This window comes from Podarcis muralis, chromosome 4, assembly GCF_964188315.1.
Source record: "Podarcis muralis chromosome 4, rPodMur119.hap1.1, whole genome shotgun sequence".
Lineage (NCBI taxonomy): Eukaryota > Metazoa > Chordata > Lepidosauria > Squamata > Lacertidae > Podarcis > Podarcis muralis.
This window is the reverse complement of record NC_135658.1, coordinates 83,908,735-83,934,743: the sequence shown is the minus strand read 5'-3', so window position 1 is coordinate 83,934,743 and position 26,009 is coordinate 83,908,735. Positions and strand designations below refer to the sequence as shown.

Genomic DNA, 26,009 nt, shown 5'->3' with positions numbered 1-26,009 from the left:
TTTTCCTTACTTGAGAAGAAGAGAATGGCAGTAATTAGATGATACAAATCCTACACCGCTAAGTCTACTCCTGTAAAAATATACATTCTGCTGTGTCAGGGGGAGAGACGCATTAATTAAAGCCTGCGAGTGAAACCACCATGACTACCTGAAGAATTTTCAAGTCTGTCCGCATAATGTATTTTTGTCCTCAATTTCTCTTCCCGGCTCTTGATCTCCTGTGGTATGCCATAATATGCTTTTGTTGTTTCTGCACCAACAATGCAACACAGCAACGTTTCTGGAATTGAATATATAGTGTATTTTCGTCCAAGATTGCAAACCTTCTGATTCCTCATTGTTCTGCTTCACTGATACATTCTTCAGCAATGATAGAACAGAAACATCCCTCAGTTTTCCCCATTTCACTGAGAAAAACAGGTGTCCTTTTTTCTAAGTAGTGAGCTAGGAACACATTAGGGAACGAGGCAAATAAGTGGGCTTCCATGGGATTTGGACACAGGCCCTTGCAAAGAACTTTGGCGTTAATTTCAAAATAATGAATTTCTATGCACACAGAACATACCTTTTTGCATTCCAATGTCACACAATACCCAACACACAGTATGGTATTCCCATCCCCCACCCAGTTACTAATATTTCCAGGGCCACCCCAATACCTTTTTCTGTCTGAGGCAAAGGACAAGGCACACACACTCAATTCCACGTACAGAACTTGATTGGGCTGTCAGTTGAATCTTATTACAACACCAAAAACGAGACAGCAACCTCTGATGCACCTGAGGGCAGAAGACTGGTTTACTGGGTGCATGAGATGCACATACAGTCCTGATGTGGCACACACAGTTCTGTTTCCCAGCAGATGGGAATGGCCAAGGGGCTCAGGAGGAATTGCCTCACTTTGCCTAATGGTAGGGCCGTCCCTGTCTACTTCCGGCTCTTCCAGTTTTGTCTTTTTACTATGCACCCCTATTCTCTGCTCAAGTGCTTACTGTAAAGACCGCTTAAGTCACTGCAAATCCTTTGTTTGCATTTAGTAGGCTCTGTGTTGTTTTTCTGTACAAGGAGTCAAACCCAGGAAGAAAATATTTTGCTAATTTACCATTATGTTTTAAACAATCTCTCTCTCTCTTTCTCTTTTTTCCTGTGGGGAGCAGATAAAAGGCTACTTCCGTGAGTAATAAAAACAATTTCAAAATATCTCATAAGCCAGGTTGCTGTTAGCAGCTGCAGCCTGCATTGATACATTATGCATGATTCGCGACGCTCGGAGGCAGAGAGGAGGGGAGAAAACCACCCTCTGCAGGGTCTTCCATCAGTGAATTCCAGTGCTAGGCAAAGTTCCATCATTTCCTATAATTATGGTAACACAGAGCTGTTTACATATTCAAAATGTGTGTTGTTAATAACGGCACAATGTTCTCGTAATATACACAATTCAAAATTAATTTTAATGCAGCAAGAGAGATTGTTTCCTCCCGCATCTGTTGAGAAATAGGTTGCGTGTTATTAAGCAGTAAAGTCACAAGGCATAAATTGCAGACTGTTCGGCGGCCACATTTCTCTAAATAATTTTACAACCTTCTCTCCCCTTTCCATAGGTGATATGAACACTGTGTTTTACTCAGCCTACATGCACTTTTTATGTGCAATATGTTTTCACTCCGATAGGCAGCTCAGATTTTCATATCAAGCTTGTGGAAATGATGCAAGGATGTTGGGGTTATTATGTGACATGTCCACCATTCTGACCTTTCCCTTTTCCCCATTGCATGGTGTGGATCTGACCTTACTTGCAAGTTCTGTTGAAGTGACTGGGCTTTGCATCCAAATAAATGTGTTTTGGTCCAACCTACCAATATGCAATGGTAGCTTTCTTCGCATTATAAAAGAGCAGATGTGGTGGAGGGATTCCAACTGGGACCATAGATGGAGAAAGGGAAGAAGCTTCCTCCCTTGCATGAGACAATCTTGACCCAGCTTGCCCCCAACACACTATTTTGTTAAAGAAAAATCAACCACGCAAGGGCAAAGTAACAAACATTATGTCTAGTTTGGGCCTTTGTTGGCAAATCGTGGACGGCCACATGGTGCTCCTCAGAGGCTGGTGGTAAATCTCTGGCCCATGGGCTGATTGTGGGCCCCCTAGGAGAGCCAGTGTGGTGTAGTGGTTAAGAGCGGTGGACTCGTAATCTGGGGAACCGGGTTTGCGTCTCTGCTCCTCCACATGCAGCTGCTGGGTGACCTTGGGATAGTCACACTTCTTTGAAGTCTCTCAGCCCCACTCACCTCACAGAGTGTTTGTTGTGGAGGAGGAAGGGAAAGGAGAATGTTAGCCGCTTTGAGACTCCTTCGGGTAGTGATAAAGCGGGATATCAAATCCAAACTCCTCCTCTTCTTCTACCCGGCCCTCAGGGCTGTCCTGAGACCACAGGTTCTCTCTGGCCCAGCTCTATGCAACACAACCTTGAATTGTGATTCAGAGGGTTGCACATGTGTGCGTGTGTCCATGGAAACTTTGGGCTTTTGTGTGGCTTGAATGCAACCTGTTGTACAAAGCTAAAAGTCACTTCCATTGCTCCTTTCAGCTTTTGTCTCTGCTTCAGCACCCCATAAAGGCAAATGAGATGATGCCCTCTACCAGCTCCCACTTGCCTGCCTTCTAAATGGCAACCAGTCCAGTGGGTGCCCCTGGCTGTCAAATTTCTCCTCCTTAAACTCAGCTTTGCTCTTGTAGAACACAGCAGGGAGGAAGATAGGGGCAAAACTAGAATGAATGGCCTCCCCCTGTCATTGGCTCTGGCTCCACCAGCCATTGGACCTCCTGCTTTCTGCCCTTCCAGTCCCAATGTGCAGGCGCCACCACAGCCCTGATTCCACCTGTTACTGGCATGTGGCTCCTTGAAGGTTTCCCATGAGGGAATGTGGCCCTTAGGTGGAAAAAAACAACCTCTCTACACTGTGTCTATGGTAGGTTTATATTTCTGATTGCCAGTAGACTAGTGGCTTTTATGAAATACTGAACTGCATTGGGATTCTTCTTCCCCTCTTATTCCTGCAGCTTTCTCAATTTGTTTCTGTCCTTTCTTTGCTGTACAGTGGTACCTCGGGTTACATACGCTTCAGGTTACAGACGCTTCAGGTTACAGACTCCGCTAACCCAGAAATAGTAGCTCAGGTTAAGAACTTTGCTTCAGGATGAGAACAGAAATTGTGCTCCGGTGGTGCGGCGGCAGCAGGAAGCCCCATTAGCTAAAGTGTGCTTCAGGTTAAGAACAGTTTCAGGTTAAGAACGGACCTCCTGAATGAATTAAGTACTTAACCCAAGGTACCACTGTATTGTGAATTAGTCCTAGAAATGTGTTCTATCTCCTTTTCCATTGTTTCTCCCTTTCCTCTGCTAAATTACCCATCAAAAAGAGCTTAATAACGCTTTTACAACTCATGTCACATACTTCACTGGGCTCATATGTCCTGTAACTGTTTTGCAGTCTTGGAAGCTTTCCAGGAAAATGGACGGAGGTTTGGAGGAGGTCAGGCCAACACAATTTTTCATTTTACTTTTGCTACACTGACTAGATTTGCTGTGCCCTTTACCTTCTCCTGCTTGGCCTCATGTCTGGACCTCAAGCTGTTGTAGAGAGCTGAACTTTTCCAGAAGGTGAAGACAAGAGCGATCTGATGCTGTTATCACATCGAGGCCCAGGTATGCGCCGTCTCTGGCCTTGCACAGCAGATGCTTGTGAATGAGACTGCCAAAAGGATACAATAATACATATGTTGTGTGCATGTGCCACCGGGCATCAGAGAATGAAAGAAAAGCAATAGGTTGTCCGCTTCCTCACTTAACAAAGTGACATACAGCGAAGTGAAATATGGGAATGTGCGTCCCAGACCCATACAGGGAACGCAGATATGAAAGTGTCCTCTGAGATATATCACTATGACAGACTTGGCTGAGACGCATGTAAACGCCTCCACAACAAAAACGTTCTTAAGAAGCAACACCGTGCACTTTATTCAAAACACAAGTAGCCAGTCTTCTTGTCATGTACCATTCAATAGTCAATGGTTGTGACATCCTGAGTCATTACATATCCTCCAACATTTCTCCAATGAAAATACAGATGCCCTATTTAATAATAGTAATAATAATAATAATAATAATAATAATAATAATAATATACTATTTATACCCTACCCATCTGAATAGGTTGCCCCAGTCACTCTGGGTGGCTTCCAACATATATAAAAACATAATAAAACACTAAACAAAAACCTTCCCTATGGCCTTCAGATGGTTTGGGGGTCTTTACCCTCCAGCAGTTCTCCAATGAAAATAGGGACATCCTGGTGGTTTCCAAAAGAGCTCAGGCAGAGGGGCTAGTAAGTACAAGTTCTGCTACTCGGTGTCTCCAAGCAGCGGCTATCACTCCTGGTCTTGTTCCCCTCTAGTAGACTTACACCTGACACCTGGCAAACCTATACCCGGCTGAAACCAGAAATGACTGTGGAAACATACTTTTGGACATGGAGCAAATGTCTCAGGAAAACAATGCCACCACACACAAAGCCCCTCTCTAAACGGCTGCCGGTTGATTGGAAGAAGCACTCAGGCCAGATGCTTCGCAGAGCAGCAAGGGACACCCTGCTATGAGTCTTGGCTGCACTCACCAAAAGTTGATCTAAATTTAAAATGGCTTAAAATGGTTTAATCTTTGTGTGCTGCTGTAATGAGCAACCATTTCATTGGCAGAGACAACGGGGAGAGGAAAATTGCTTTAGTTTTCCTCCATTACGTTTTTAGTACCGCAAACACTTTGTGTTCACCTTTTGATGTGCAATGTAGCAAGAGGGATCGTTTCCTCCCCATTATCCTACGCACTGAGGGCTGGCGGCAACACCTATGCATCCCGTTGCAACTATCACTCAGATTGCTTCCTTGTGATCAAATTCGGGCATTAAAACCGCTTGCTTTGGAAGTGCCTGCTAGATAAATGCCTTCCACTGGGTTAGTTGGCAGTACTTAGGATTTATTTTCTCTCAGTCGTTATTGATTTCCTGCCAGTATAATCATATTCATCTTCTAATGTGCTGGAAACAGGACCAGACCACAAAGCCTTTGTAGAAAAGAAGCATTGATTCTCATGACACACAGATGCCATCTTTTACTGGGTAGACTGGGTCAGATTCTGGCGACTGATTTCCATAAGGCAAACTCACACCATCAACTTGATGAGAAACCTCAATGAGTTGCCATTTCCTAATGGGAACTCACATTGAGACTGTGGTTGATCATCAGGGCTCTGTGTATTGCAAGTGAAAAACTTCGATTCTGCACTGAATTATGCAAGATCATAAATTATGCAAATCAAACCTACTTTGCTTAAATTGTTCTACTTCAGATGGGGGCAGGAGAAGGAACTAGGACACAGAAACCACACCCCTTAAGTGCTAGAACCCAGGTGCCCCTTTGCCTTGTGGCATTGCATTCTGACTCTCGTATTTATCCTGGCAGCCTTAAGGACTAGAAACCTGCTGATTATATTCAAACAGAAGAAACTCTGCTGAGAACCCAGCTGCCTTTGGCTGTTCATTTTCATCACCTCTCACCTAGCAGCAACTATTCCATCTAGGGCTGAACCTATCATTTGACAGAGTGAGGTGAGTTCTCCATATTTCCACATCAGCTTGTATTTTATTTTCTTAAAAAAGTCCTCATGAAAATTCATCATAATTTTAGCATGAATTTCTCCTGATATACACATTTCTGTATGCAAATTTACCTATTATACACATTTTTGCAAAGCAATTTCACCCAGTAGAACACAATATATATGGATATATTGTGGATATATGCATTTTAATGCATGCTTTCCACATGCATATGCATGTTTGCAAATATCGTTTGGCTGGCAAAATGGATTTCTAAATTTGGAGAGGTTTGAAATTTTGAAGAATGGCTGTGTTTTCACTTCGAAAAGTGAAAGTTGGGTAAGTCCGCCTTTAAACTGAATCAAATTTCTCCATCACCCTTAGATTTACATACACATACATATGTCCCATTCTCCTCATTAGGAAGCTTTTAAAAATATTTAATAAAAATCTTTTTTAAAAAAAAATATTTCAATTTTCAGCAATTTTAAAGGCTACACATTCAACAGCAACAAACAATAAATAAACATACATCACTTCATTCCAGAACTCAAAAGATGAGGTTCACTAATACAGGCAAAGATGCGAACCTTACCATTCTGTTAATGAGATTAATTTAAACAGAGGATCCGCTAAGGAAATTTAGCACGTGGGAGGGTTGTTGGGGTAGGTTTTTGGTTGTTATTTCTTTGGTTACCCAACTGATGTCTTGGCAGGGATTTGTGGGTCAAAATAAGGCTGTATCAGAGACCTACCAATTATGCTCCTGACAATCTAGCCTAGTATCTTCACTAATCTATTCTCATATAGAAAGGATGTAATTATTTCAGGCAGCAAAGGATAAACAATATTTGGGGGCATGACACATATTGAGGCCAGTAGGGCACCTCGCACATTGTTTTCAGACCAGTAGGCAAGTCAAAACAGAGACATCATGTTAGCATGATCCCCCAACCCCACCCTGGGAAATTAAATAGGCATGAAGTAGTCAAGTACTATACAACCTGCTTCCAATAATCATAAGGAAAGAAACAGAGGGAGGGTAGTAAACGGAGGCCAGTTTGATCTTCCTGGCTACCTCTTTGACAATATTCCATTTAGTTAATGCTGGGTGCACGCAAATACACTGTCCAGATAGATTCTATTTTTTGCTGTTTTTTATTTTGTGCATGGGGGGTGGGTGAACTTTTGTGCATTCTGCATGTTCTGCTGCCATTTTAAAATTGTTCTCCTTTTATTAGCATTTTGTGGTCCATTAAAATCGGGTTTGCTGAAATACAGGATGTTGGGTGTCGCACAGAATCGTGCCCTGCAAATGTGTACCAAATTGCATCACAATATTTCCAGGAATTACAGCAATTATACAGTGTTATCAGGAAACTTGCAAACAGGATGTGAAAGCAATAATATTTACTTTGTATTATGTATTGACTTTGCTCAGTCAATAAATATTAATAGATTTGGACCCAGTTTTCATGGACTGGGTGTGTGGCTTTTGTCCAGCCGTTCTCATGTGAATTCATGTGATCTCTTGCCACCCCACCCCCCAAAAAGTAACCTGTTACACTAGTGCTACATGTATGCAGCCTTGTGCACAAGGAGATTGGTATCTGAGAAAGATAATTCTAAGTTTTTATTTCAGGTTAAGGGGACCTACAGAGAGTGCTGTGCCCATGCAGCCTCCAAATCAGCATTTCCAACCCCTTGTTGTGTGTTGTGATACTAGTGTATAATCTCTTGGGGCTGGTTTTTGGGCTGCAGTGACCTGATGATGGCCTCACTTGCTAAATCTTTGGAGCTGGATACGTCAGCTGCCTGACTTGGATATGCTTCCAGTCTATTTGATTGTACAGCAACTTACCTGGCAAACTGAAGACTAGAGTCTGAGCTTGGCTGTCTTGAACTGGTTTCATCTTTCCTCTCCTTTTGGCCTCTATCCATTTGGGCTACAAGTTAGCAGCAGAAAAGGATGACCTTAATAGCTTGTGAGATGGTAAATCCCGGAGTCCTCTACAATATTTTCAACGCATCAGCTCCTGCTGATCTAGAACTGGTCTCCTGAGATTCTGGAAGAAATGCAATGCAACTTAATTCAAGGGATGCTGAACTCATTGTGCTATAGAGATCCCTGTTTGCCACAAACAAATAATTGTAGTTTGCTTCCTTAGTAATTTGACTGCAACGCTGAAGAGTTTGTCTCAGCCTCAGACACCTGTTTGAGTCTTTTAATATTTTTGTCTCCTTTAATATCAATGCAGTATTGCTAGGGAAGAATGATTAACAGGCGGCAATGCATACCATCTTGTTCTTCTATGGCTCATATTTATCTGGTGATCTACATAAAGAGGTTGTTAGTGCTGCTCAAGTTATTAAATTTTCACAGAACAAAGCGTACGGCTCCTTTCACAGTTCTTGGCATTTCTTAAAATATGTGAGATGCGTATGATTGATTTTCCCATTAGAACACATCACAGAACTCAAGCGCCGAAACAACTTCTCTGCACCATTTTACTAAAAAAAGTGAAGCATGGTTTCTATGCAGATTATTTCTTTCTGCCCAGGAGAGGCATATTTTCTGTGCCTTTTGTTTATGCCGCTCTGATCCATGTTTTTCTGGATGTGTCATACGAGAACAGATGGTGGATTAAGGTCTGAGGTAGAGATAAAAAGGAAACTCACAATCATTAAAATCTGGAATCAGGGTGGTAGTGAGTTTTGGTGGCATCAAAGAAAATGACTTAAGCAGCCTGCCCTGCCCTACATCATAATGTGGATGTAGTCTTTTAGCAAGACATTGAATAAAGGTAGGGCCAGTCCTACTATGAGAGAGACTGAAGTAGCTGTTTCAGGTGGCAAGCATGGGGGCACTGTTTAAAAAACAACAACAAATTGGCTGCTGTTTATTTATTTATTTTTATTGTAGGAGCATGAGGTCTCATTCATCTGGATTTTTTAAAATTCATGCCAAAAATTTTTTTTGGGGGGGGGGCTGAGGAGGGAGGAGCATACTGAACCAATCATCAACATCCCCTTATATAGCAAATAAAAGACAAAGTAATATCCTCCAACAAAATCCAGTTTTAGTAATGAAACTTCAATGATTTCGGAGTCAGAAGACCTGCAAGCAACTCAGGCCTCACAACACCCTGTACTAATTTGATGAATGAGGAAACAAGCTGCATAGACAGCACTGCAGTTTTGTGACTTGCCAGTGTGCCACGGGACACCTCCTTGAGTAGGGAGAGCAACAAAGGAGGAACCTTCATTCAGATGGATGAAATTGCATCCATCTGAATTGCATTCAGATGGATGCAATTCCACTTCATTGCAGTGGAAGGATGAGTATGTCCCGTTCCAAATATGTTCTTGCTGGCAGAGCAAGAATTTGGAAAGAAAGGGAGGGAGGGAGGGAGGGAGGGAGGGAGGGAGGGAGGGAGGGAGGGAGGAGAGCCCACTGTAAGCAGCTCATGGCAGCACTTTCCCTTCCCATCCTGCTCCTCCCAAGGTGACCCATTCAGGCTCTAATGTGGATTCCTGCCAGGGCTGACTTCCACATCTTGGCTCAGTCACTGTGCCTCTTGTGCCCTCTAATGGCTTAGACTGTCATCACAGCCTGACGAAAGACCAGTGCATAGATTGTATAGCAAGAAATATGTCTTTTTAAAATCCAGGTTCTACCCACACCAGCCAGTATCTAAATCCCCTGAATGTGAGGCAGATGCATCTCTCAGGGTGAAGAGTTTGTAGCCTTCCACATGTTGCTGGAATCTAATTCCCATCAGTCCCAGTCAGAATGGCAAATGGCCAGACATAGTGGGAACTATAGTTTAGCAACATCTTGAGAGCTGCAGTTTCCTCACTCCTCATCTATATGCATATGAATGATCTCTAAGGAACTATCATTTTACATGGGTCATGTGGTGAGGCTACTTTGGAACACCAGTGGACTGCTTGTCCTTTACCTGCCCACCCTAATAACCACCTATTATAAAAATCTGTAGCTATTTTATAAATCTGCATAAGTATACATTATCTCTAAGTCATTTATGGGATTAAAGATTCTATTGCATTTTCCTTAAGTTTAAGAAAAGGAAATGGTCAATTTACTTATACAACCTGCTTCATCCGTCTATTGTGGATTAAATGAATGGACCTTGCTTTAAGAATGTCCCCGTTTTCATCTCTGTATTGTTGGAAGGTATGCATTTTAATAAGACTCATATGAATATTTTAATCTAATAATATCCCTTGGGGGCAGGGACCTGTTCTTTTGTACTATATAAAGCACCATAGCTATAGAGGGCAGCTGTTAATTAATATATTTTAACATGACTAAAGAAATAATTAGAAGCAGTGCAACCTCACTGAAATAAGTGCTTTTATGTGCATGATACCATTGTAGCAATTTGGAGAGGAGTAGCTGTGCAGAATATACAACAAAAAGTCTTGTGGCACTCATATTATTCCGTGAACTTTTTTTTTATGTCCTGGGGAATTATTCAGACCATTGAATTATAATGCATATTTCTCAGAAAGGAATGTAAGCTTTTTTTATATGCAACAACAGCAGCAATAATATTATTGGCCCAAAAATGGAAGCAAGAAGAATTACTGACGATCAAAGAATGGAGGATGAAGTTAATGGACTATGCAGAATTAGATAAATTAACAGGAAGGATTCGAAACCGGCGGGACCAGAAATTCACGGAAGACTGGAGTAAATTTACGGACTATTTGAAAAGTATTTGTGAAGAGCAGACGACGTTTGTAGGTTTGCAAGAAGTTTTGTGAGGAGTATTATTGGAATTATTACAAAAATGGATAAAGGGGAGGTTGATTTGTTAAGAGATTTAAAGGTAATATAAAATTGAGAAATGCAGAAGAAGTGATCACAACGGTGAATTTTCAGAGGTGCTGATGGAAGTCTAAAAAGATTGTATAAGTGATAAAGTTGTGTGGTACATTTTATAATTTATATGTTAAAATCAGTAAAAATTATATTAAAAAATAATAATGCATATTTCTCATTTTGCAGTGTTACCAGGAGAAAGAGAATAAGCAAAACTCACCCCTGTTTTGCCATGGACCCAAGCTCATGATGCTGACCTCTGGTAGACCTCTGATGCTGCATACCTGGTAGAAAGATGCAGTGTAAACTTCCCACATCTTGATTCTGTTTTGCATGCACCAACTCCTGCCCCTCACTCATCTCACTATAGGATGCAAAACTGTGCATCTTGGGCACTCCTAGCAAGCATAAAATAGATGGCACTTCACTGTCTCTGCTTTTTCTAGGAGCTTGTCACAAACGATCATTCAGCCCCAATAAGTTAAATATCCTTTTCCGTTATGTATAGAAGAGGTTTCTCGGCTTGAGCCCTTGAGGAGCACTGAAGTGTAATATGAAAACCATGTTTTTGATAGTCTTGTTTTGTGTTAGCATTTGGCATGGTGACTCCAAAGACAAGCCTTTGAAATGTAGATGTGATTTGTGTAACTGTACCCAGGACAGTGCTGTGCTCTTTGCTCCAGGCTCTCTGCCACAAAAACATGAATGACTCCACTGTCCTATACTCTGGGCAAGAGTATGATCATCTGTAAATTTCTTGACAATGGTGGAATGAACAGCCAGCTGCAGTGCAGCTGCGGTTCTCTCACTACTGACTACTTGCCCCAAACTTGGATCTTGGCATCCAGGAATTGTCCTTTTATACCTATTCCGCTGCCCCTCCTTGACATCAACAGATTGGTGATTATGTGTCAGGAGCTGGTCTGGATTGGAAGATTGGGGAATGCAATCGCAGGAAGATCAGTTCCTAACAGAAGAGGAGGGGGAATATTCACCCTCCCTGTTTCCAACGTTTCCAGAAGCAGGGTGACAGGCAGACACAGAAGCTGCACAGCTGAGAGAGGAGCTACCCAGCTCTAAGATAGTAGCTAAGCAACCAGAAGGGAGGGAGCAGCTGAGTGATATATCAATCGAGAGCGGGAGGGAACCCCCTCCCGCCCCCCGAACTCGGAGGTCCGAGTGCATCAGAGAACAATGGAAATGCAGGGGGGGGGGAGAGGAACTTTCCACTGGCACCCTTCTTGCTGCGGAAATGTGGTAGACTCAGAGTAGGCAACTGATGTCCTTGCGGAAGGTTGCCTGTTCGTGCTTGTAAGAGAATGCTGTAATAAAAGGACTGTAAATCTACGAAATGCTCGTTAATTCTTATTGGTGAGCCACTGGAAGGGAGAGGGGAACTCCTGTACTTGACAGCATGTGAATAATAATATATAGCGCAATATTTATATAATATAAGAAATGCTACACCTGCATTAGCATATTATATTATATTATATTATATTATATTATATTATATTATATTATATTATTATATTATATTATTATTTATATTATATTATATTATATTATATTATATTATATTATATTATATTATATTATATTATTACAACAACCCGCATAGTAGATCTGTATAATTATTCCCATATTGCAGGTGGAATAGGTAAAGGCTGAGGCTAAGAGAGAATGGCTTGCTTAAGGAAATTCATATGGCAGAAACAAGACTGGATGGAACTGGGAAGTGGGCCATCTAGAAAATATGAATGGCCCATAGAAGATACAGTGGTACCTCAGTTTACGAACTTAATCCGTTCCGGAAGTCTGTTCTTAAATCAAAACAGTTCTTAAACCGAGGCGGGCTTTCCCTAATGAGGCCTCCCGCTGCCGGTGCCCTTCCACCATTCGTATTCCGTTCTTAGATCAAGGTAAAGTTCTCAAACCAAGACACTATTTCCGGTTTTGCAGGGTTTGTAAACCAAATAGTTCTTAAACCGGACTGTTCTTAAACCGAGGTACCACTGTAATAATATATGCTTTAAATACTCAGGTTCAAGTGCAAAGGACTCTACCAAATCATGTGTGCTCTGCTGAAATTTTTACTTGCAGACGGATTTTCATGCTCATTAGTTGTCTATCTCAAACCATGCTATAGTAGCAGTAGCAGTAGCAGCAGCAAACAATGTAAAATTTAAAATCACAATTCGAGGGAGTATTTAACAGGTTCCTTAGCTGAATCCAAGAAATTAACAAAGGGAAACCAATGTTGCATATAGGTCACAGAAGAAAAGATATAAGGACTTGCATAATGATACTATAACATTTTATAATCTACCAAATATTTGCATGACAATACTTGGATAGAAGACCATTTTGATTTCTACTGCATGGCAATTTGGGACTTTGCTGCAAAGAGAACAATACTAATGAGGTCCCTACGCAATTTGAAGATACTGAAGCGTTAAAAATGATTTAATAACAAATGGATCATGCGGGGCTACAGAACCTGTAATGTTGAAAAGTCTTGATCAAAAGCCCTGGATATTATGACAGGGCCCCCATTAGTGGGGGGGGGAGGGAGGGAAGACCACATATTTTTCTAGCAAAGATGTGAACAAAACTTTGTCATCTGCTTGAGCCTTAAAGTCATAACAGTGCCAACTGCTCAGTAACTTAAATGTTTGTTCATGCATCATACAGGTGCATTTGCTAAGGAACTGTGAGTGGCTGCTATTATGTTCCCCACTGAGTGATTGGCTGTTATTCGGTTCCCTATTGAGTGTACAGCCATTGGCATAATCCACTGAGTGTGTATCCACTGGCAAAGTTCTACATGGCTACTTTGCATGCTTTTGGGCCCGCCAGGTAGCAACCCAGATAACAAGTGTTTACCTTCGAATGCAATGAGGAGGAGACGAAGTAATTGCAGCGACTTCCATCTATTCCTCTTGCTGATGTAGGGAAAACACTCATTCCTGATGTTGGCAGATGAAGGGTCTAGACAACAGGCCAGAAAGGGGTGGGGTGGGTATTTGCCCCCCTGCTTGATGTGCATTTTAAATGTCCTTTTCATAAATCCGTATCATTATGGAACCTCGGGGTGAAGGGTACATAATGAATTAAAATATTCATCATCAGCATAATAAAATCATGGAAGGAGCAAAGTCACACCTAATTCAACTTGTTCATCATCTGCATAAAAGGTAAAGGTACCCTTGCCCGTACGGGCCAGTCTTGACAGACTCTAGGGTTGTGCGCTCATCTCACTCTAGAGGCCGGGAGCCGGCGCCATCCGAAGACACTTCCAGGTCACATGGCCAGTGTGACGAAGCTGCTCTGGCGAGCCAGCACCAGCGCAGCACATGGAAACGCCGTTTACCTTCCTGCTATAAAGCGGTACCTATTTATCTACTTGCACTTTTTAAGGGTGCTTTTGAACTGCTAGGTGGGCAGGAGCTGGGACCCAATGACCGGAGCTCACCCCGCCGCGGGGATTCGAACTGCCGACCATGCGATCGTATTTACAATGCAGCCAAACCAACGTTGTATATTTGCTAGATAGGCAAGGCACATCATAGAAGCTGAAGCTCATGGAGTTTTCCTGTAAGTTTACTAGAGAGAACTCTGAGAGCCACTCCCACTATCTATCTACAACCTCCTGACCTGCATGGGCACTACCTCTTTGCTCTTCATCTCATCACCAAGCCAGAAATGCGAGAACATATGCTAAGTCTGAGCTCCACTGTTCAGACACCATATTATGCTAGGCTTAAGCATGTCTTTGCCATTTTAAGCCTGCCTGAACAAAGCGGCTGTATCTGTTACTCTTCAGCTAGTATTCTGAGTGAGCAAATGTTATCTTTACCTTTTACAAGACTGTTTGTGTAATTATTATTTTAAGGGGGAGAAAAGTTTGCCTTAAAGCATCCTGGATTACTTAAAATTAAAAAGCTAAAACTAGCCTATCTAAGCTTCCCATTTAAGCTGCAAAGGGTTGCATTCTGCTGAACATACAGAAGGATATCTAACAAATATATCCTCTCCTAGCATCTACTGTATTTTTCCGTGCATAAGATGCCCCCCATGTATAAGATGCCCCCTATTTTTGGGGACTCCAAATTAAGAAAACACCTCTCAGCACTACTCATGTATAAGACGAGCCACAATTTTAAACCATTTTTTTTTTTGGTAAAAAAACCCTAGTCTTATACACAGAAAAATACGCTATTCACATCCCTACAATCCTGACTATAGATTGCCAAATTTACACGTATCAGGATTCCTTTGCTTTGTAAACCTTCACAAAATGAGGCTGTTTAGGATATACTTGGCAGCAGTTTGAAGGGCAGGGTATCTCTAGCCATCAGATCAAATTTGTTCATGGCTGTCTGAAATCTGTTTGGGAAAATTACACATGCTCAGTTCAGAAAAGGCACATCTGCACAGGGAACAAGAATTGCTTTCTCCCTTCTCACACTCCTTTGTGAAGGAGAGCTGCAGTGTGCCAAACCACAACACTGTTGAGGAAGTGAATCAATAGCATTAGTATTCCTTTTCCTAATGAGAAGATGTGGAGAAGGTCATGACTCTCTCCAGTACAGCTATTAAAGCTGGAAGTGTTGATATGTGCGTCTGCTGTCTATCCACTACAAAGCGTGGCATTTCCTTACAAAATTTTGTGTACTTTATAAATGGGCTTGCCAGTAACCTCACGAGCTGAACCTCAAACATAAGGGCCTCTTTGATTATTAAGTACTCCTTTCTAACCCTCAGGCCAATTATAACATCCCATAAACAGCAGCAAATGTTGTTCGTCTCTGTTCAGTAGCTTTTTTGCTAGAATGCTTTGAACCTGATGTGTCTTAATAAAAGGTAATTTGGAGTGTGCTATGACTTATCGGCAATATATACAGTATTACTTGAGCAAACGTTGCTCATAAACCTTGAGAATCCAATTAAAGTCGTCCTACTAGGGATGCAAGAAGGCATCATTTCCCATTCCACGGTGTATTTGCCATATGTTTCCGTTCTGCTGCAGTTCATCTTCCGCCAAAAACTACATTATTCATCTTGCTGCCCACCATGGCAAAATTATGGTGCCATTATGTTATTTCATCCCATTCATGTCAATGCACAGGTAACACAAGGCAAGGTGAGGGGGGGGGACATAATCAACTGCATATTGTTTGCTGACTGAAAGCAATAACAGCAGCGAATAGCAGCTGGAGGAGGAGGTAAGGACAAAGAGTGAAGAGCTGTGAGTGATGGTGGTGGGACCGTTTCCCCATCTTCTAGACCCCCTGGGAAACTCAACAACTAGGTATGGAGGGTGCAGCTGAATGGGACACAGCTGTGGACAGAATGAGCAAGTACCATCTCCCATGGGCCCGCCCCAAATAACCAAGTCTAGAGTGAGAGACTAGGGTGATGTCTGCTGTTTCCAGGAACTCTTCTCATTGTGAGATTTTTGTGCATGAGCTGAGTTTGTTGGACCCTGGGTGAGAACTCAGAGACTGAGAGAGAGGGTGTGTCAGAAGGAAAACAATTTGTTATTGCTTTATATATATATTAGTAACTTTGAATTAATGGAACATTTTTATCTGTAACACTGTATTTTTGTAATATTTTGTTGTTGCTTCAGGTTTTTTTCTGTCCTGAACATGAATAAGCAGAGGCGGGCAATATCCTCTCCAGTTTTCATTTCTGTCAATTCTTGGACTTCTCTATTCCAAACTCTCCCTTAGCACTCAGCTGTCTAGCCCTGAGGGATGAGAGCATAAACCAAGTACAGGGCTTATGTCTCCTGTTTGCAACCCCTCTGGGATTTAGGAGGGGATCAGATCACTTAACAGATGACATTAAAGCCTCATGGTTTGATAATTGACTAGTTATAGGTATGGTAAAGGTTATAATTGGTTTTACTAGTGAACAATAATAATAATAATAAATAATAAATTTTATTTATATCCCGCCCTCCCCAGCCGAAGCTGGGCTCAGGGCGGCTAACAACAATCAAAATAATCCGACATTCTAAAACATTCATTATAAAATTAATTAAATCAAATTAAAATCAAATTAATGGCAACCATCAAGCCAAATTCTGTGCAGATTGCCGATTGCCAGAGGAGGGGGTCAGGCTGCGCCCTGACCAAAGGCCTGGTGGAACAGCTCTGTCTTGCTGAAAGGAGGGAGAAAGGAAGCTGTTGCAAGATCCCTCTAGGATGTCAGGTCCTGCAGGGCCCTAGTCTCTTGTGACAGAGTGTTCCACCAGATTGGAGCCGCGACTGAGAAGGCCCTGGCTCTAGTTGAGGCCAGCCTAACCTCTTTGTGGCCTGGGATCTTTAGGATGTTTTTATTTGCAGACCGTAGATTTCTCTGTGGGACATACCAGGAGAGGCGGTCCCGTAGGTACGAGGGTCCTAGGCCGTATAGGGCTTTAAAGGTTAAAACCAGCACCTTAAACCTGATCCTGTACTCCACCGGGAGCCAGTGCAGCTGGTATAATACCGGATGGATATGATCTCACAGCGAAGACCCCATAATGAGTCTCGCCGCGGCATTCTGCACCCGCTGGAGTTTCTGGGTCAGTCTCAAGGGCAGCCCCACGTAGAGCGAGTTACAATAATCCAGTCTGGAGGTGACCGTCGCGTGGATCACAGTGGCTAGGTCAAGGCGAGAGAGATAAGGAGCCAACTGCTTAGCTTGGCGGAGATGAAAAAATGCCGCCTTTGTTATAGCTGTAATCTGCGCCTCCATAGAGAGGGAGGTATCGAAGATTACACCCAAACTCTTAACGGATGATGTTGGCACTAATTGCACCCCCGCAAGAGATGGGAGTTGCCCCCTCAATCCCATATCGCTCCATCCCAGCCAAAGGACCTCTGTCTTCGAAGGATTTAACTTCAACCGGCTCCCACGTAACCATCCAGCCACAGCTTCCAGACATCTGGTCAGTGTATCTGGGGCCGAGTCAGGGTGGCCGTCCATCAACAGATAGAGTTGGGTGTCATCGGCATACTGATGGCAGCCCAGCCCAAAACTCCAGACAAGCTGGGCGAGGGGGCGCATAAAGATGTTAAAAAGCATCGGGGAGAGAATCACACCCTGAGGCACTCCACACACCAAGGAGTGGCGCGATGACAATTCCCCCCCAAGCGCCACCCTCTGTCCCCGACCAGAAAGAAACGAGCGCAGCCATTGAAGGACTGTGCCCTGGATCCCCACGTCGGCAAGGCGGTGGTCCAGGAGTTTGTGATCGACCATGTCGAAGGCTGCTGACAGGTCTAGAAGAATCAGCAGCCCCGACCCGCCTCGATCCAGCTGCCTACGGAGATCATCTGTTAGGGCGACCAGAGCCGTCTCGGTCCCATGACCAGCGCGGAAGCCGGACTGGAATGGATCGAGAGCCGATGTTTCATCCAGAAACCTACCAAGCTGTTCAGCAACCGCTCTCTCAATCACCTTACCCAGGAATGGAAGATTTGAAACCGGGCGGTAATTGGATAGATCTAGAGGATCTAATGATGTTTTCTTTAAGAGTGGACGCACCACTGCCTCCTTCAGTTCCCCTGGGAATATCCCGGTGCCAAGGGACAAATTGATGATATCACCCAGGGGGGCCTGCACCTCGTCTGGACACGCTCTAATCAGCCAAGACGGGCACGGGTCCAGAGGACAGGTGGTGGGCTTTCCAGCTTGGAGGAGTCTGTCCACATCGGCTGGGGATATCCGGTCAAAGTGGTCCAGTACTGGACCCGAGGACAGTCGAGGGGCCTCCAGTTCCTTTATTGTATCCAAATTGGCAGGGAGGTCATGGCGGAGCAACAGGACCTTCTCCGCAAAAAAGCTCGCAAATGCCTCACAGCTGTGTGTCGAATTGTTATTTAAATTTGGCTGTCCTTCAAGGGACGTTAAAGACCTAATTATACTAAATAATTGCGCCGGTCGAGAGCTAGCGGAGGCAATGGAGGCCGAGAAGTAGGACTTCTTAGCGGCCTTCACTGCCATCTCGTAGGTTTTCATAAAAACCCTATAAGATGTTCTTGAGGCTCCGTCACGGGCACCCCGCCATACTCGCTCTAGCCGTCTGAGGTCCCGCTTCATTTTCCGAAGCTCCTCGGTAAACCAGGGAGCCCGGTTTCTGCGAATTGTCGAATTGTACAAAGTTGCCTTATCCAACTAAAGCTGAAAGGAGGGAGAAAGGAAGCTGTTGAAAGATCCCTCTAACCCTTGGATCCTGCAACTGTTAAAAGTATAAACCAAGTGTCCTGTGTTGAGCTGATAGCCTGGGTGATGGGCCATTAAGGGAAACAAAGGAAAGGGACTCTGTGTGAGATGGCAAATGGGAGGGGTCCTCTATCCCAGCTTGTGGTTAGTTAGAAGGACAAAGCCAGAGTTTGGTATGGAAAGTTACAGTGATGTAGCCCAGAAGAAAAAGCAGCAACTCTAGAGAAAGTTTGAGCTTGAATCCAAGGCTGCGACTATAGGAGAAAAAAGACACTTTTGGAGTCTTAATGCTGTGAACCCCTCCATCGTAGGCTCAGGTTGTATATACATTAAATGCAAATAAACCATATATCCTAAAGACACCACAGTCTCCACTGTGCCTCATTCCAAAAGGAAACACGAACTCTGGGCAAGCAACTGGAACCCCTGGAATCTTGCACGGCAGTATGTTGTTGCAGTATATTGTTGCACTCTCCTCCTAGAAGGGAATATTGAGTTGCAACTGATTATTTGAGGGTTGCTAACATGGAAGCACATTCTACAGAGTGGTCAAGTTCACCGTGATGAGAGGCAAGCTAAGCTGTGCGAAGTTGTTTGAGAAAATTGGATATTGATTTATGCACTGGACTGACATTTTTAAATTTATTTTTTTTAGTGTTGTTATTATATTCAACCCAGTGGTGCTAATTCTAGGTTTCGCACATTCTTGGAAGATTACAGCACTTACCACCACATTACTGAAGTTCAGAACACCAGATGTGTGATCCTTGGGATTCTATCCTTCGGATAATGGTGTGAAAACTGTGATTAAGCAAAGCAAAATGGTTTTCCCCCCAAACTGTATTTTGTTCTCATCCCCCACCATGTCATTCCCTATTCCACTGGACCGTCTTACCTACTTTATACTGCATTTCATAGTACCAAATTAGAATACTGTTTTATAAAATCATGTGTTAAATTGTTATTTATGTAAGTACTTTAAATGCAGTTATTTCCTCCTCCCTAGGTAAAAAGGTAAAGGACCCCTGGATGGTTAAGTCCAGTCAAAGGCGACTATGGGGCTGCGGCACTCATCTCGCTTTCAGGCTGAGGGAGCCAGCGTTTGTCCACAGACAGCTTTCTGGGTCATGTGGCCAGCATGAGTAAACCACTTCTGGCACAATGGAACCAGAGCACATGGAAATGCCGTTTACCTTCCCGCCACAGAGGTACCTATTTATCTACTTGTACTGGCGTGCTTTCAGACTGCTAGGTTGGCAGGAGCTGGGATAGAGCAACAGGAGCTCACTCCGTCACGGGGATTCGAACTGCCGACCTTCCAATCAGCAAGCCCAAGAGGCTCAGTGGGTTAGACCACAGCGCCACCCGTTTCCCATACTCTCCCCTAATCAACATTTCAAAAAGTACAGGATAACCTTATGAGCAAAACAAGGAAATTTTGTTTCATACCACACCATCTGTTTCTTTTACATATGACTAAAAAGAAAACGCTTCCATAACAATTATTGTATCCCCACCCCCTTTTATTCATATAAACAGTCAACATGGGCATCTATGTATAAAATATCTGCAAAAAGCTACACATGATGTGACTTTGCAGGCAGCAAAAGCATTTATCAAATAAGGGAGAAGAAAAATATCTCTCAGGATATTGGTGTGCGCCACCCCAATCTCTGACTGGGGTTCCAGGTACTTACCCAAGGTTCGTTTTTGGTTTATTTAAAACAGAAGCTCAGACAAATATGGTTCAATGGCTAACTTATTAAAGCTACAATCCTTTACACATTTACATAGAAGAAAGCTCAATGGGACTCAGTGGGACATACTTCTGAGTTGATATGCATATTATTACACTGTAAATGAATGGTATTAAAATTAATACTTATATATGACTGCTTATAAAAAAACAAATGATTATGGCTATAAAATCAATCGTGAGCTAACACTATTTTTTATAAGGACATAACCATGCCTTACATTAATTTCATGGATTGCAGCCATGGCAGGGGATTAAAACAAATTACTCCTGTAATTACTGAATTCCTGTTTTTATCTGTTTATCTAATACAGTTTTAATGGTTTTAACATTGTGTTTTCATTTTTGTGATACTACTTCATTGCATTTATCTTGCATTATTATGTTGTATTTCTGTACACTTAAAGAGATTTTTAAATATTAAGTGGTTTTGGAATGCATATAACACCGGTCATGAAAGACCTACATTGGCTCCCAGTACATTTCCGAGCACAATTCAAAGTGTTGGTGCTGACCTTTAAAGCCCTAAACGGTCTCAGCCCAGTATACCTGAAGGAGCGTCTCCATCCCCATCATTCAGCCCGGACACTGAGTCCAGCTCCGAGGGCCTTCTGGCGGTTCCCTCACAGCAAGAAGTAAGGTTGCAGGGAACCAGGCAGAGGGCCTTCTTGGTAGTGGCGTCCGCCCTGTGGAACGCCCTCCCATCAGATGTCAAGGAAATAAACAACTATCCGACTTTTAGAAGACACTTGAAAGCAACCCTGTTTAAGGAAGAGTTTATGCTGCGGGCAATGATGGGTTTACCAGGCTGTTATTAAGAAATATTGTGTATCTCAGAATTATGTGCATGTTTTGGAACAGGGATAACTGCGTCAGGACAAAGTAGTAGTAAGACTTAAAGTAATAAGACTGTTCTGTGTGCTACTACTTGCCCTGAAATTCAGCATAAAGGAGTGGGGTGATCTGTTCATTCACCCTGAAAATGGACCGATGGTTTATGTCATATCGACTTGTTAAGTTACAATGAAATTAGCTGTCTTGAAAACAAGCCCTGCTAAATGCTGCAGGAAACCTGCTAAATGCTGCAGGAGTGTGCTCCTGTCTGAGTCGTGGTGGTAATATTTTATCTTTTTTAAAAAATAAGGGAGCAATATTGAAGGTGATTTGTTTTTTGGGTTGTTTTTTTTAAAGGAATGCACTATGTATAAACAAAACACCACAAGGCATACTGGAAATCTTTTTTGCATTGGCAAAATTTCAGCATCAAGCCTCCCAGTATAATTGATTGTCCAACATCTCTCGAACACATCATTCAGCAGCTACAGAGGCATAGCCATACAAGATGCCTGTTAATTAATTCCCTTGCTACCTAGCGCTCTCTCTCTCCCTCTCCCTAGCACACACTCTGCCTGAAAGCAATTACTAAAAGAGAGCAACGAAGAAAAGGGGGGGGGGGGATGCTGAGGCTCAGAAGAGGAAAAGGAAGGAAAAAAGAAGAATACTTTAAAGCAGTTTCACCAACCTGTTGTCTTCCAGATGTTTTGGACTATAACTTTCATCAGCTCCAGTCACTTTAAATTGCACGTGGGGAAAATGTGTGCGAGCATGTTTAAAGCACTGGTGACAAAAGCAAATGTATTTATAACAAGAAACACAAGGCATGTTTACTTCCACTCATGTATGCTTATACGGAGAAATCTGATCCAGATTGCATTAAAGGAGAATTTACCAAATCTGCACCTTCCGAAACAATTCATGAATTGAAACATAGATATTCTTCAAAATTCACACTTCTCCAAATTCTGGTAATACAGTTCTCCAGCCAAGTAATATGTATAAAAATGCATCTACTAGAGCAGTGTGCATAAAGATGCATATACTGTATTAGAGAGAAGAAGATGCGGAAATGCATTATATTGGGAGGATGGCTTTGCAAAAATGTGCATACTGGCAGGAATTTACCCACAAAAATGTGTACTTCAGGAGAAATTTGTACTAAAATGCTAATGAATCTTCATGAGGAATTTAAAAATGACAACAGCAAGCTGACATGGAAATATGGAGAACTGGTGATTGGAAGAACGAGAAACCGAAACTTTTTGCACTAGTGCAAGTATTAGTGTTAGCACAAGAGAACTTCCCCTTCTCCTCCCACTGCACTTTTCCCAAAACTGTCTCAGAGGCATAGCAGATTTGAAAATAAGGGACCAACAGCCTCAAAAATAAGGGATCAGCAGCCAAAATAAGGGATTTTCCGGGCACAGGTATGTTTAGCTTCTGAGCCTCTCCGAGCCAAAGGCAGAAAGCCCAGCCAGCAGCCAAATGAAGCCTCATCAATAAGGGACAGCAGTGGGATATGGTGCTGGGATAAGGGACTGTCCCGCCAAATAAGGGACGCTTGACAGCTATGCTCAGAGGGTTGGTGAAACCCATAGAATAGATTTTAGGAGCATGTGGCGAGGAGAGGGCGAAGAATGTTCCATTGCTCAAGGAGAACGTTCAGCTTAGCTGCACAATGAATACAACATGGTGTCTTTTCGGACACACCATGTTTCTCATTTGACAGTCAGTCTTTGCTACATTTTGAACATTGTCTGCAACAGGTAACCAGGTTAAATGTGCTCAATTATATACAGACTTCTGCTTTGATAAGGTCAACTGATGTCTCTCTGCACATTGTTTATGCTGTGCGGTTTGTTAGGATAGATTCCAAGCTGATTCTGCAGGCAAAGAAGCTCAAAGAGTTGCTGACATACACCCATTATTATGTTTGAGAAATGTAAGTGGATATCTGCCAGAGGGCAGAGAGGCTATAATTGACATTGCCAGTGGACACTGGAGACTGACTAAGTTAATTTTGTCAATGGCTAAAATAAATATTTGCAAAGCCTTAATGCAAAAAGACTGTGCTATTCAGATCACGTACGTACTACAAATTGCCACCCTGGTTGCTAAAAATGTAATCTGTTTATTACTTTGCCATTTCATATCCATTAAGCATGCTTCTTGAATACTGCTTCACATATAACGTTTAACTAAACTGTTACTATGGTGATTTATCTATTTATTTTATTTATTTAAAAAAACCACCATAAAATATGCATGTTTCCATGGAGCGTACTTTGGTTAAATCCTGACAATTCTTTTTTAAAATCAACCCAAGCTTTAAAAAATAAATAAAGATAGAAAACAATCATTTTTTAAAACATGAAATTTCAAAAGTGTTGTGTGACAATTTCATGGTTTATGATATTGTTGTTTGTGATAGAAACAGCCAAAAAAGCAGACCATAGAGAGGTCCTGTCTATTTCACAGCTTATGGTTTCTCTTGGCAGAGGCAATCCCAATCTGCTGCTATACAGTGGTACCTGGGGTTACAGACGCTTCATGTTACAGACTCCTCTAACCCAGAAATAGTACCTTGGGTTAAGAACTTTGTTTCAGGATGAGAACAGAAATCGCGCGGCGGCAGCGGGAGGCCCCATTAGCTAAAGTGGCACCTCAGGTTAAGAACAGTTTCAGGCTCAGAACAGACCTCCAGAATGAATTAAGTTCTTAACCTGAGGTACCACTGTACTTGTATGTAAGGTAAAGGGACCCCTGACCATTAGGTCCAGTCGTGACCGACTCTGGGGTTGCAGCGCTCATCTCGCTTTACTGGCCGAGGGAACCGGCGTACAGCTTCCGGGTCATGTGGCCAGCATGACTAAGCTGCTTCTGGCGAACCAGAGCAGTACACGGAAACGCTGTTTACCTTCCCGCCGGAGTGGTACCTATTTATCTACTTGCACTTTGACGTGCTTTCGAACTGCTAGGTTGGCAGGAGCTGGGACCGAGCAACGGGAGCTCACCCCGTCACGGGGATTCAAACCACCGACCTTCTGATTGGCAAGTCCTAGGCTCTGTGGTTTAACCCACAGCACCACCCGCATCCTGTACTTGTATGTAGCAGAAAGCAAAAGTGTTTACTTGGAAACACTTTGGGGATGGGTGTCCCAGTTTCAGGATTGTAGAGTTTGCCCTTCCACTCATAAAGTGTTTACATTAGGAGAAAGTCATACTATGCTGATGAGTTTTTATGGCTTTTTTTTTTAACTGGCAAACTGATGTGGAAATGTGGAAAAATGAACTTAAGAACAGAACTGATCTACCAGTTAGTTCACTTTTTGTTGTTCATTCTTGGCCTACTACATGATGTATACATTTCTATGAAGCTTTATTGTTTCACATTGTTGCACACCACCTTGACGCATTTTTTTTTGAAAAGCAGTATAGAAAAAATTAAATAAAACAAAACAAGTAAGAGTGTTGGGGGGGGGGGACAAGAAACAGAGAGAAGCTGAAATGGACACAGTCACCCATTCCCTCGTTGGACTCTGTTGGTTGCTTTGCATATGGAAAAGCAGGTTAGAGACAGATATTCAAGCAAACAAAATAAAAAAATACCATCTTGTCACTCTTTTACCTGTCTCTTTTTTTCTCCCGCCATGCTGATCCTATCAAATAACGGCAAGTTCTGCAAAATATGCTTCAGAATAAGGCACGTAATATTTGCATGCAGAATGTGACATTTCTTGGAACAAAGTCAAGAAAAGTAAATAAGTCCATGCCATTGCCATCTCTGGCAAATGGTTGCCAGGTTTTCCCCCCTGCATGTAGGTTGTAAATATATACTGCGATCAGTGGAGCATACTGGACCATTACTTTTGAAAATCATTCGGAGATTAAAGTACTGTGAATAATATCGCCTGCAAGATGACACACAGCAGCTTGACAACTTTGTATTTATGAGGCAAATGGAAAGCTTGTTAGGAAATGTTAGAAGCAGCAGTGCAAACTTTCTGTTCTGCCTTGTGCACTCTGGACAGCTAACAAATCAGTTAACAAGCAAAGTGAATATGCTAGTAACTTCCTCTCTGAATAGATCGGGCTCCATAATTATTGCCAGACATCAGTCATTTGTGTTGCTCCAGAGAACTCATGCCGGGTGAATTGTTCCAGCAATTGTTAATTTCCTTTCCACTTCACAGATAAATATACCACTTGACACATTGTCCTTGGTGATGTATAATGGCAAATCTGCCTCTGACCCTAAAGCCTCACTTAGTTTTCTTGTTTGTTCCCGAACAGATACTGCAAGCAGTTCATTCTGCTTATTAACAAGGTGCCAGGACAGTCTAGAAATCTTTTTGATAGTTAACTGTTTCTTCTTCCGGAGAGCCAGTGCTTTCAAATGGAGTAAGGACTGGCAAACTGCATATTACACTAAAATGTAAAAAGGTAAAGGTACCCCTGCCCGTACGGGCCAGTCTTGCCAGACTCTAGGGTTGTGCGCCCATCTCACTTAAGAGGCCGGGGGCCAGCACTGTCCGGAGACACTTCCGGGTCACGTGGCCAGCGTGACAAGCTGCATCTGGCGAGCCAGCGCAGCACACGGAACGCCGTTTACCTTCCCGCTAGTAAGCGGTCCCTATTTATCTACTTGCACCCGGGGGTGCTTTTGAACTGCTAGGTTGGCAGGCGCTGGGA

At 42.7% G+C, this 26,009-nt stretch overlaps 1 long non-coding RNA gene across 1 annotated transcript in view; it reads right to left on the bottom strand.

The window, feature by feature from the left end:
- Window positions 1-26,009, bottom strand: part of LOC144327549 (uncharacterized) — a 164,208-nt gene that overhangs the window by 87,754 nt on the left and 50,445 nt on the right. The gene's annotated exons all lie outside the window — the stretch shown is intronic.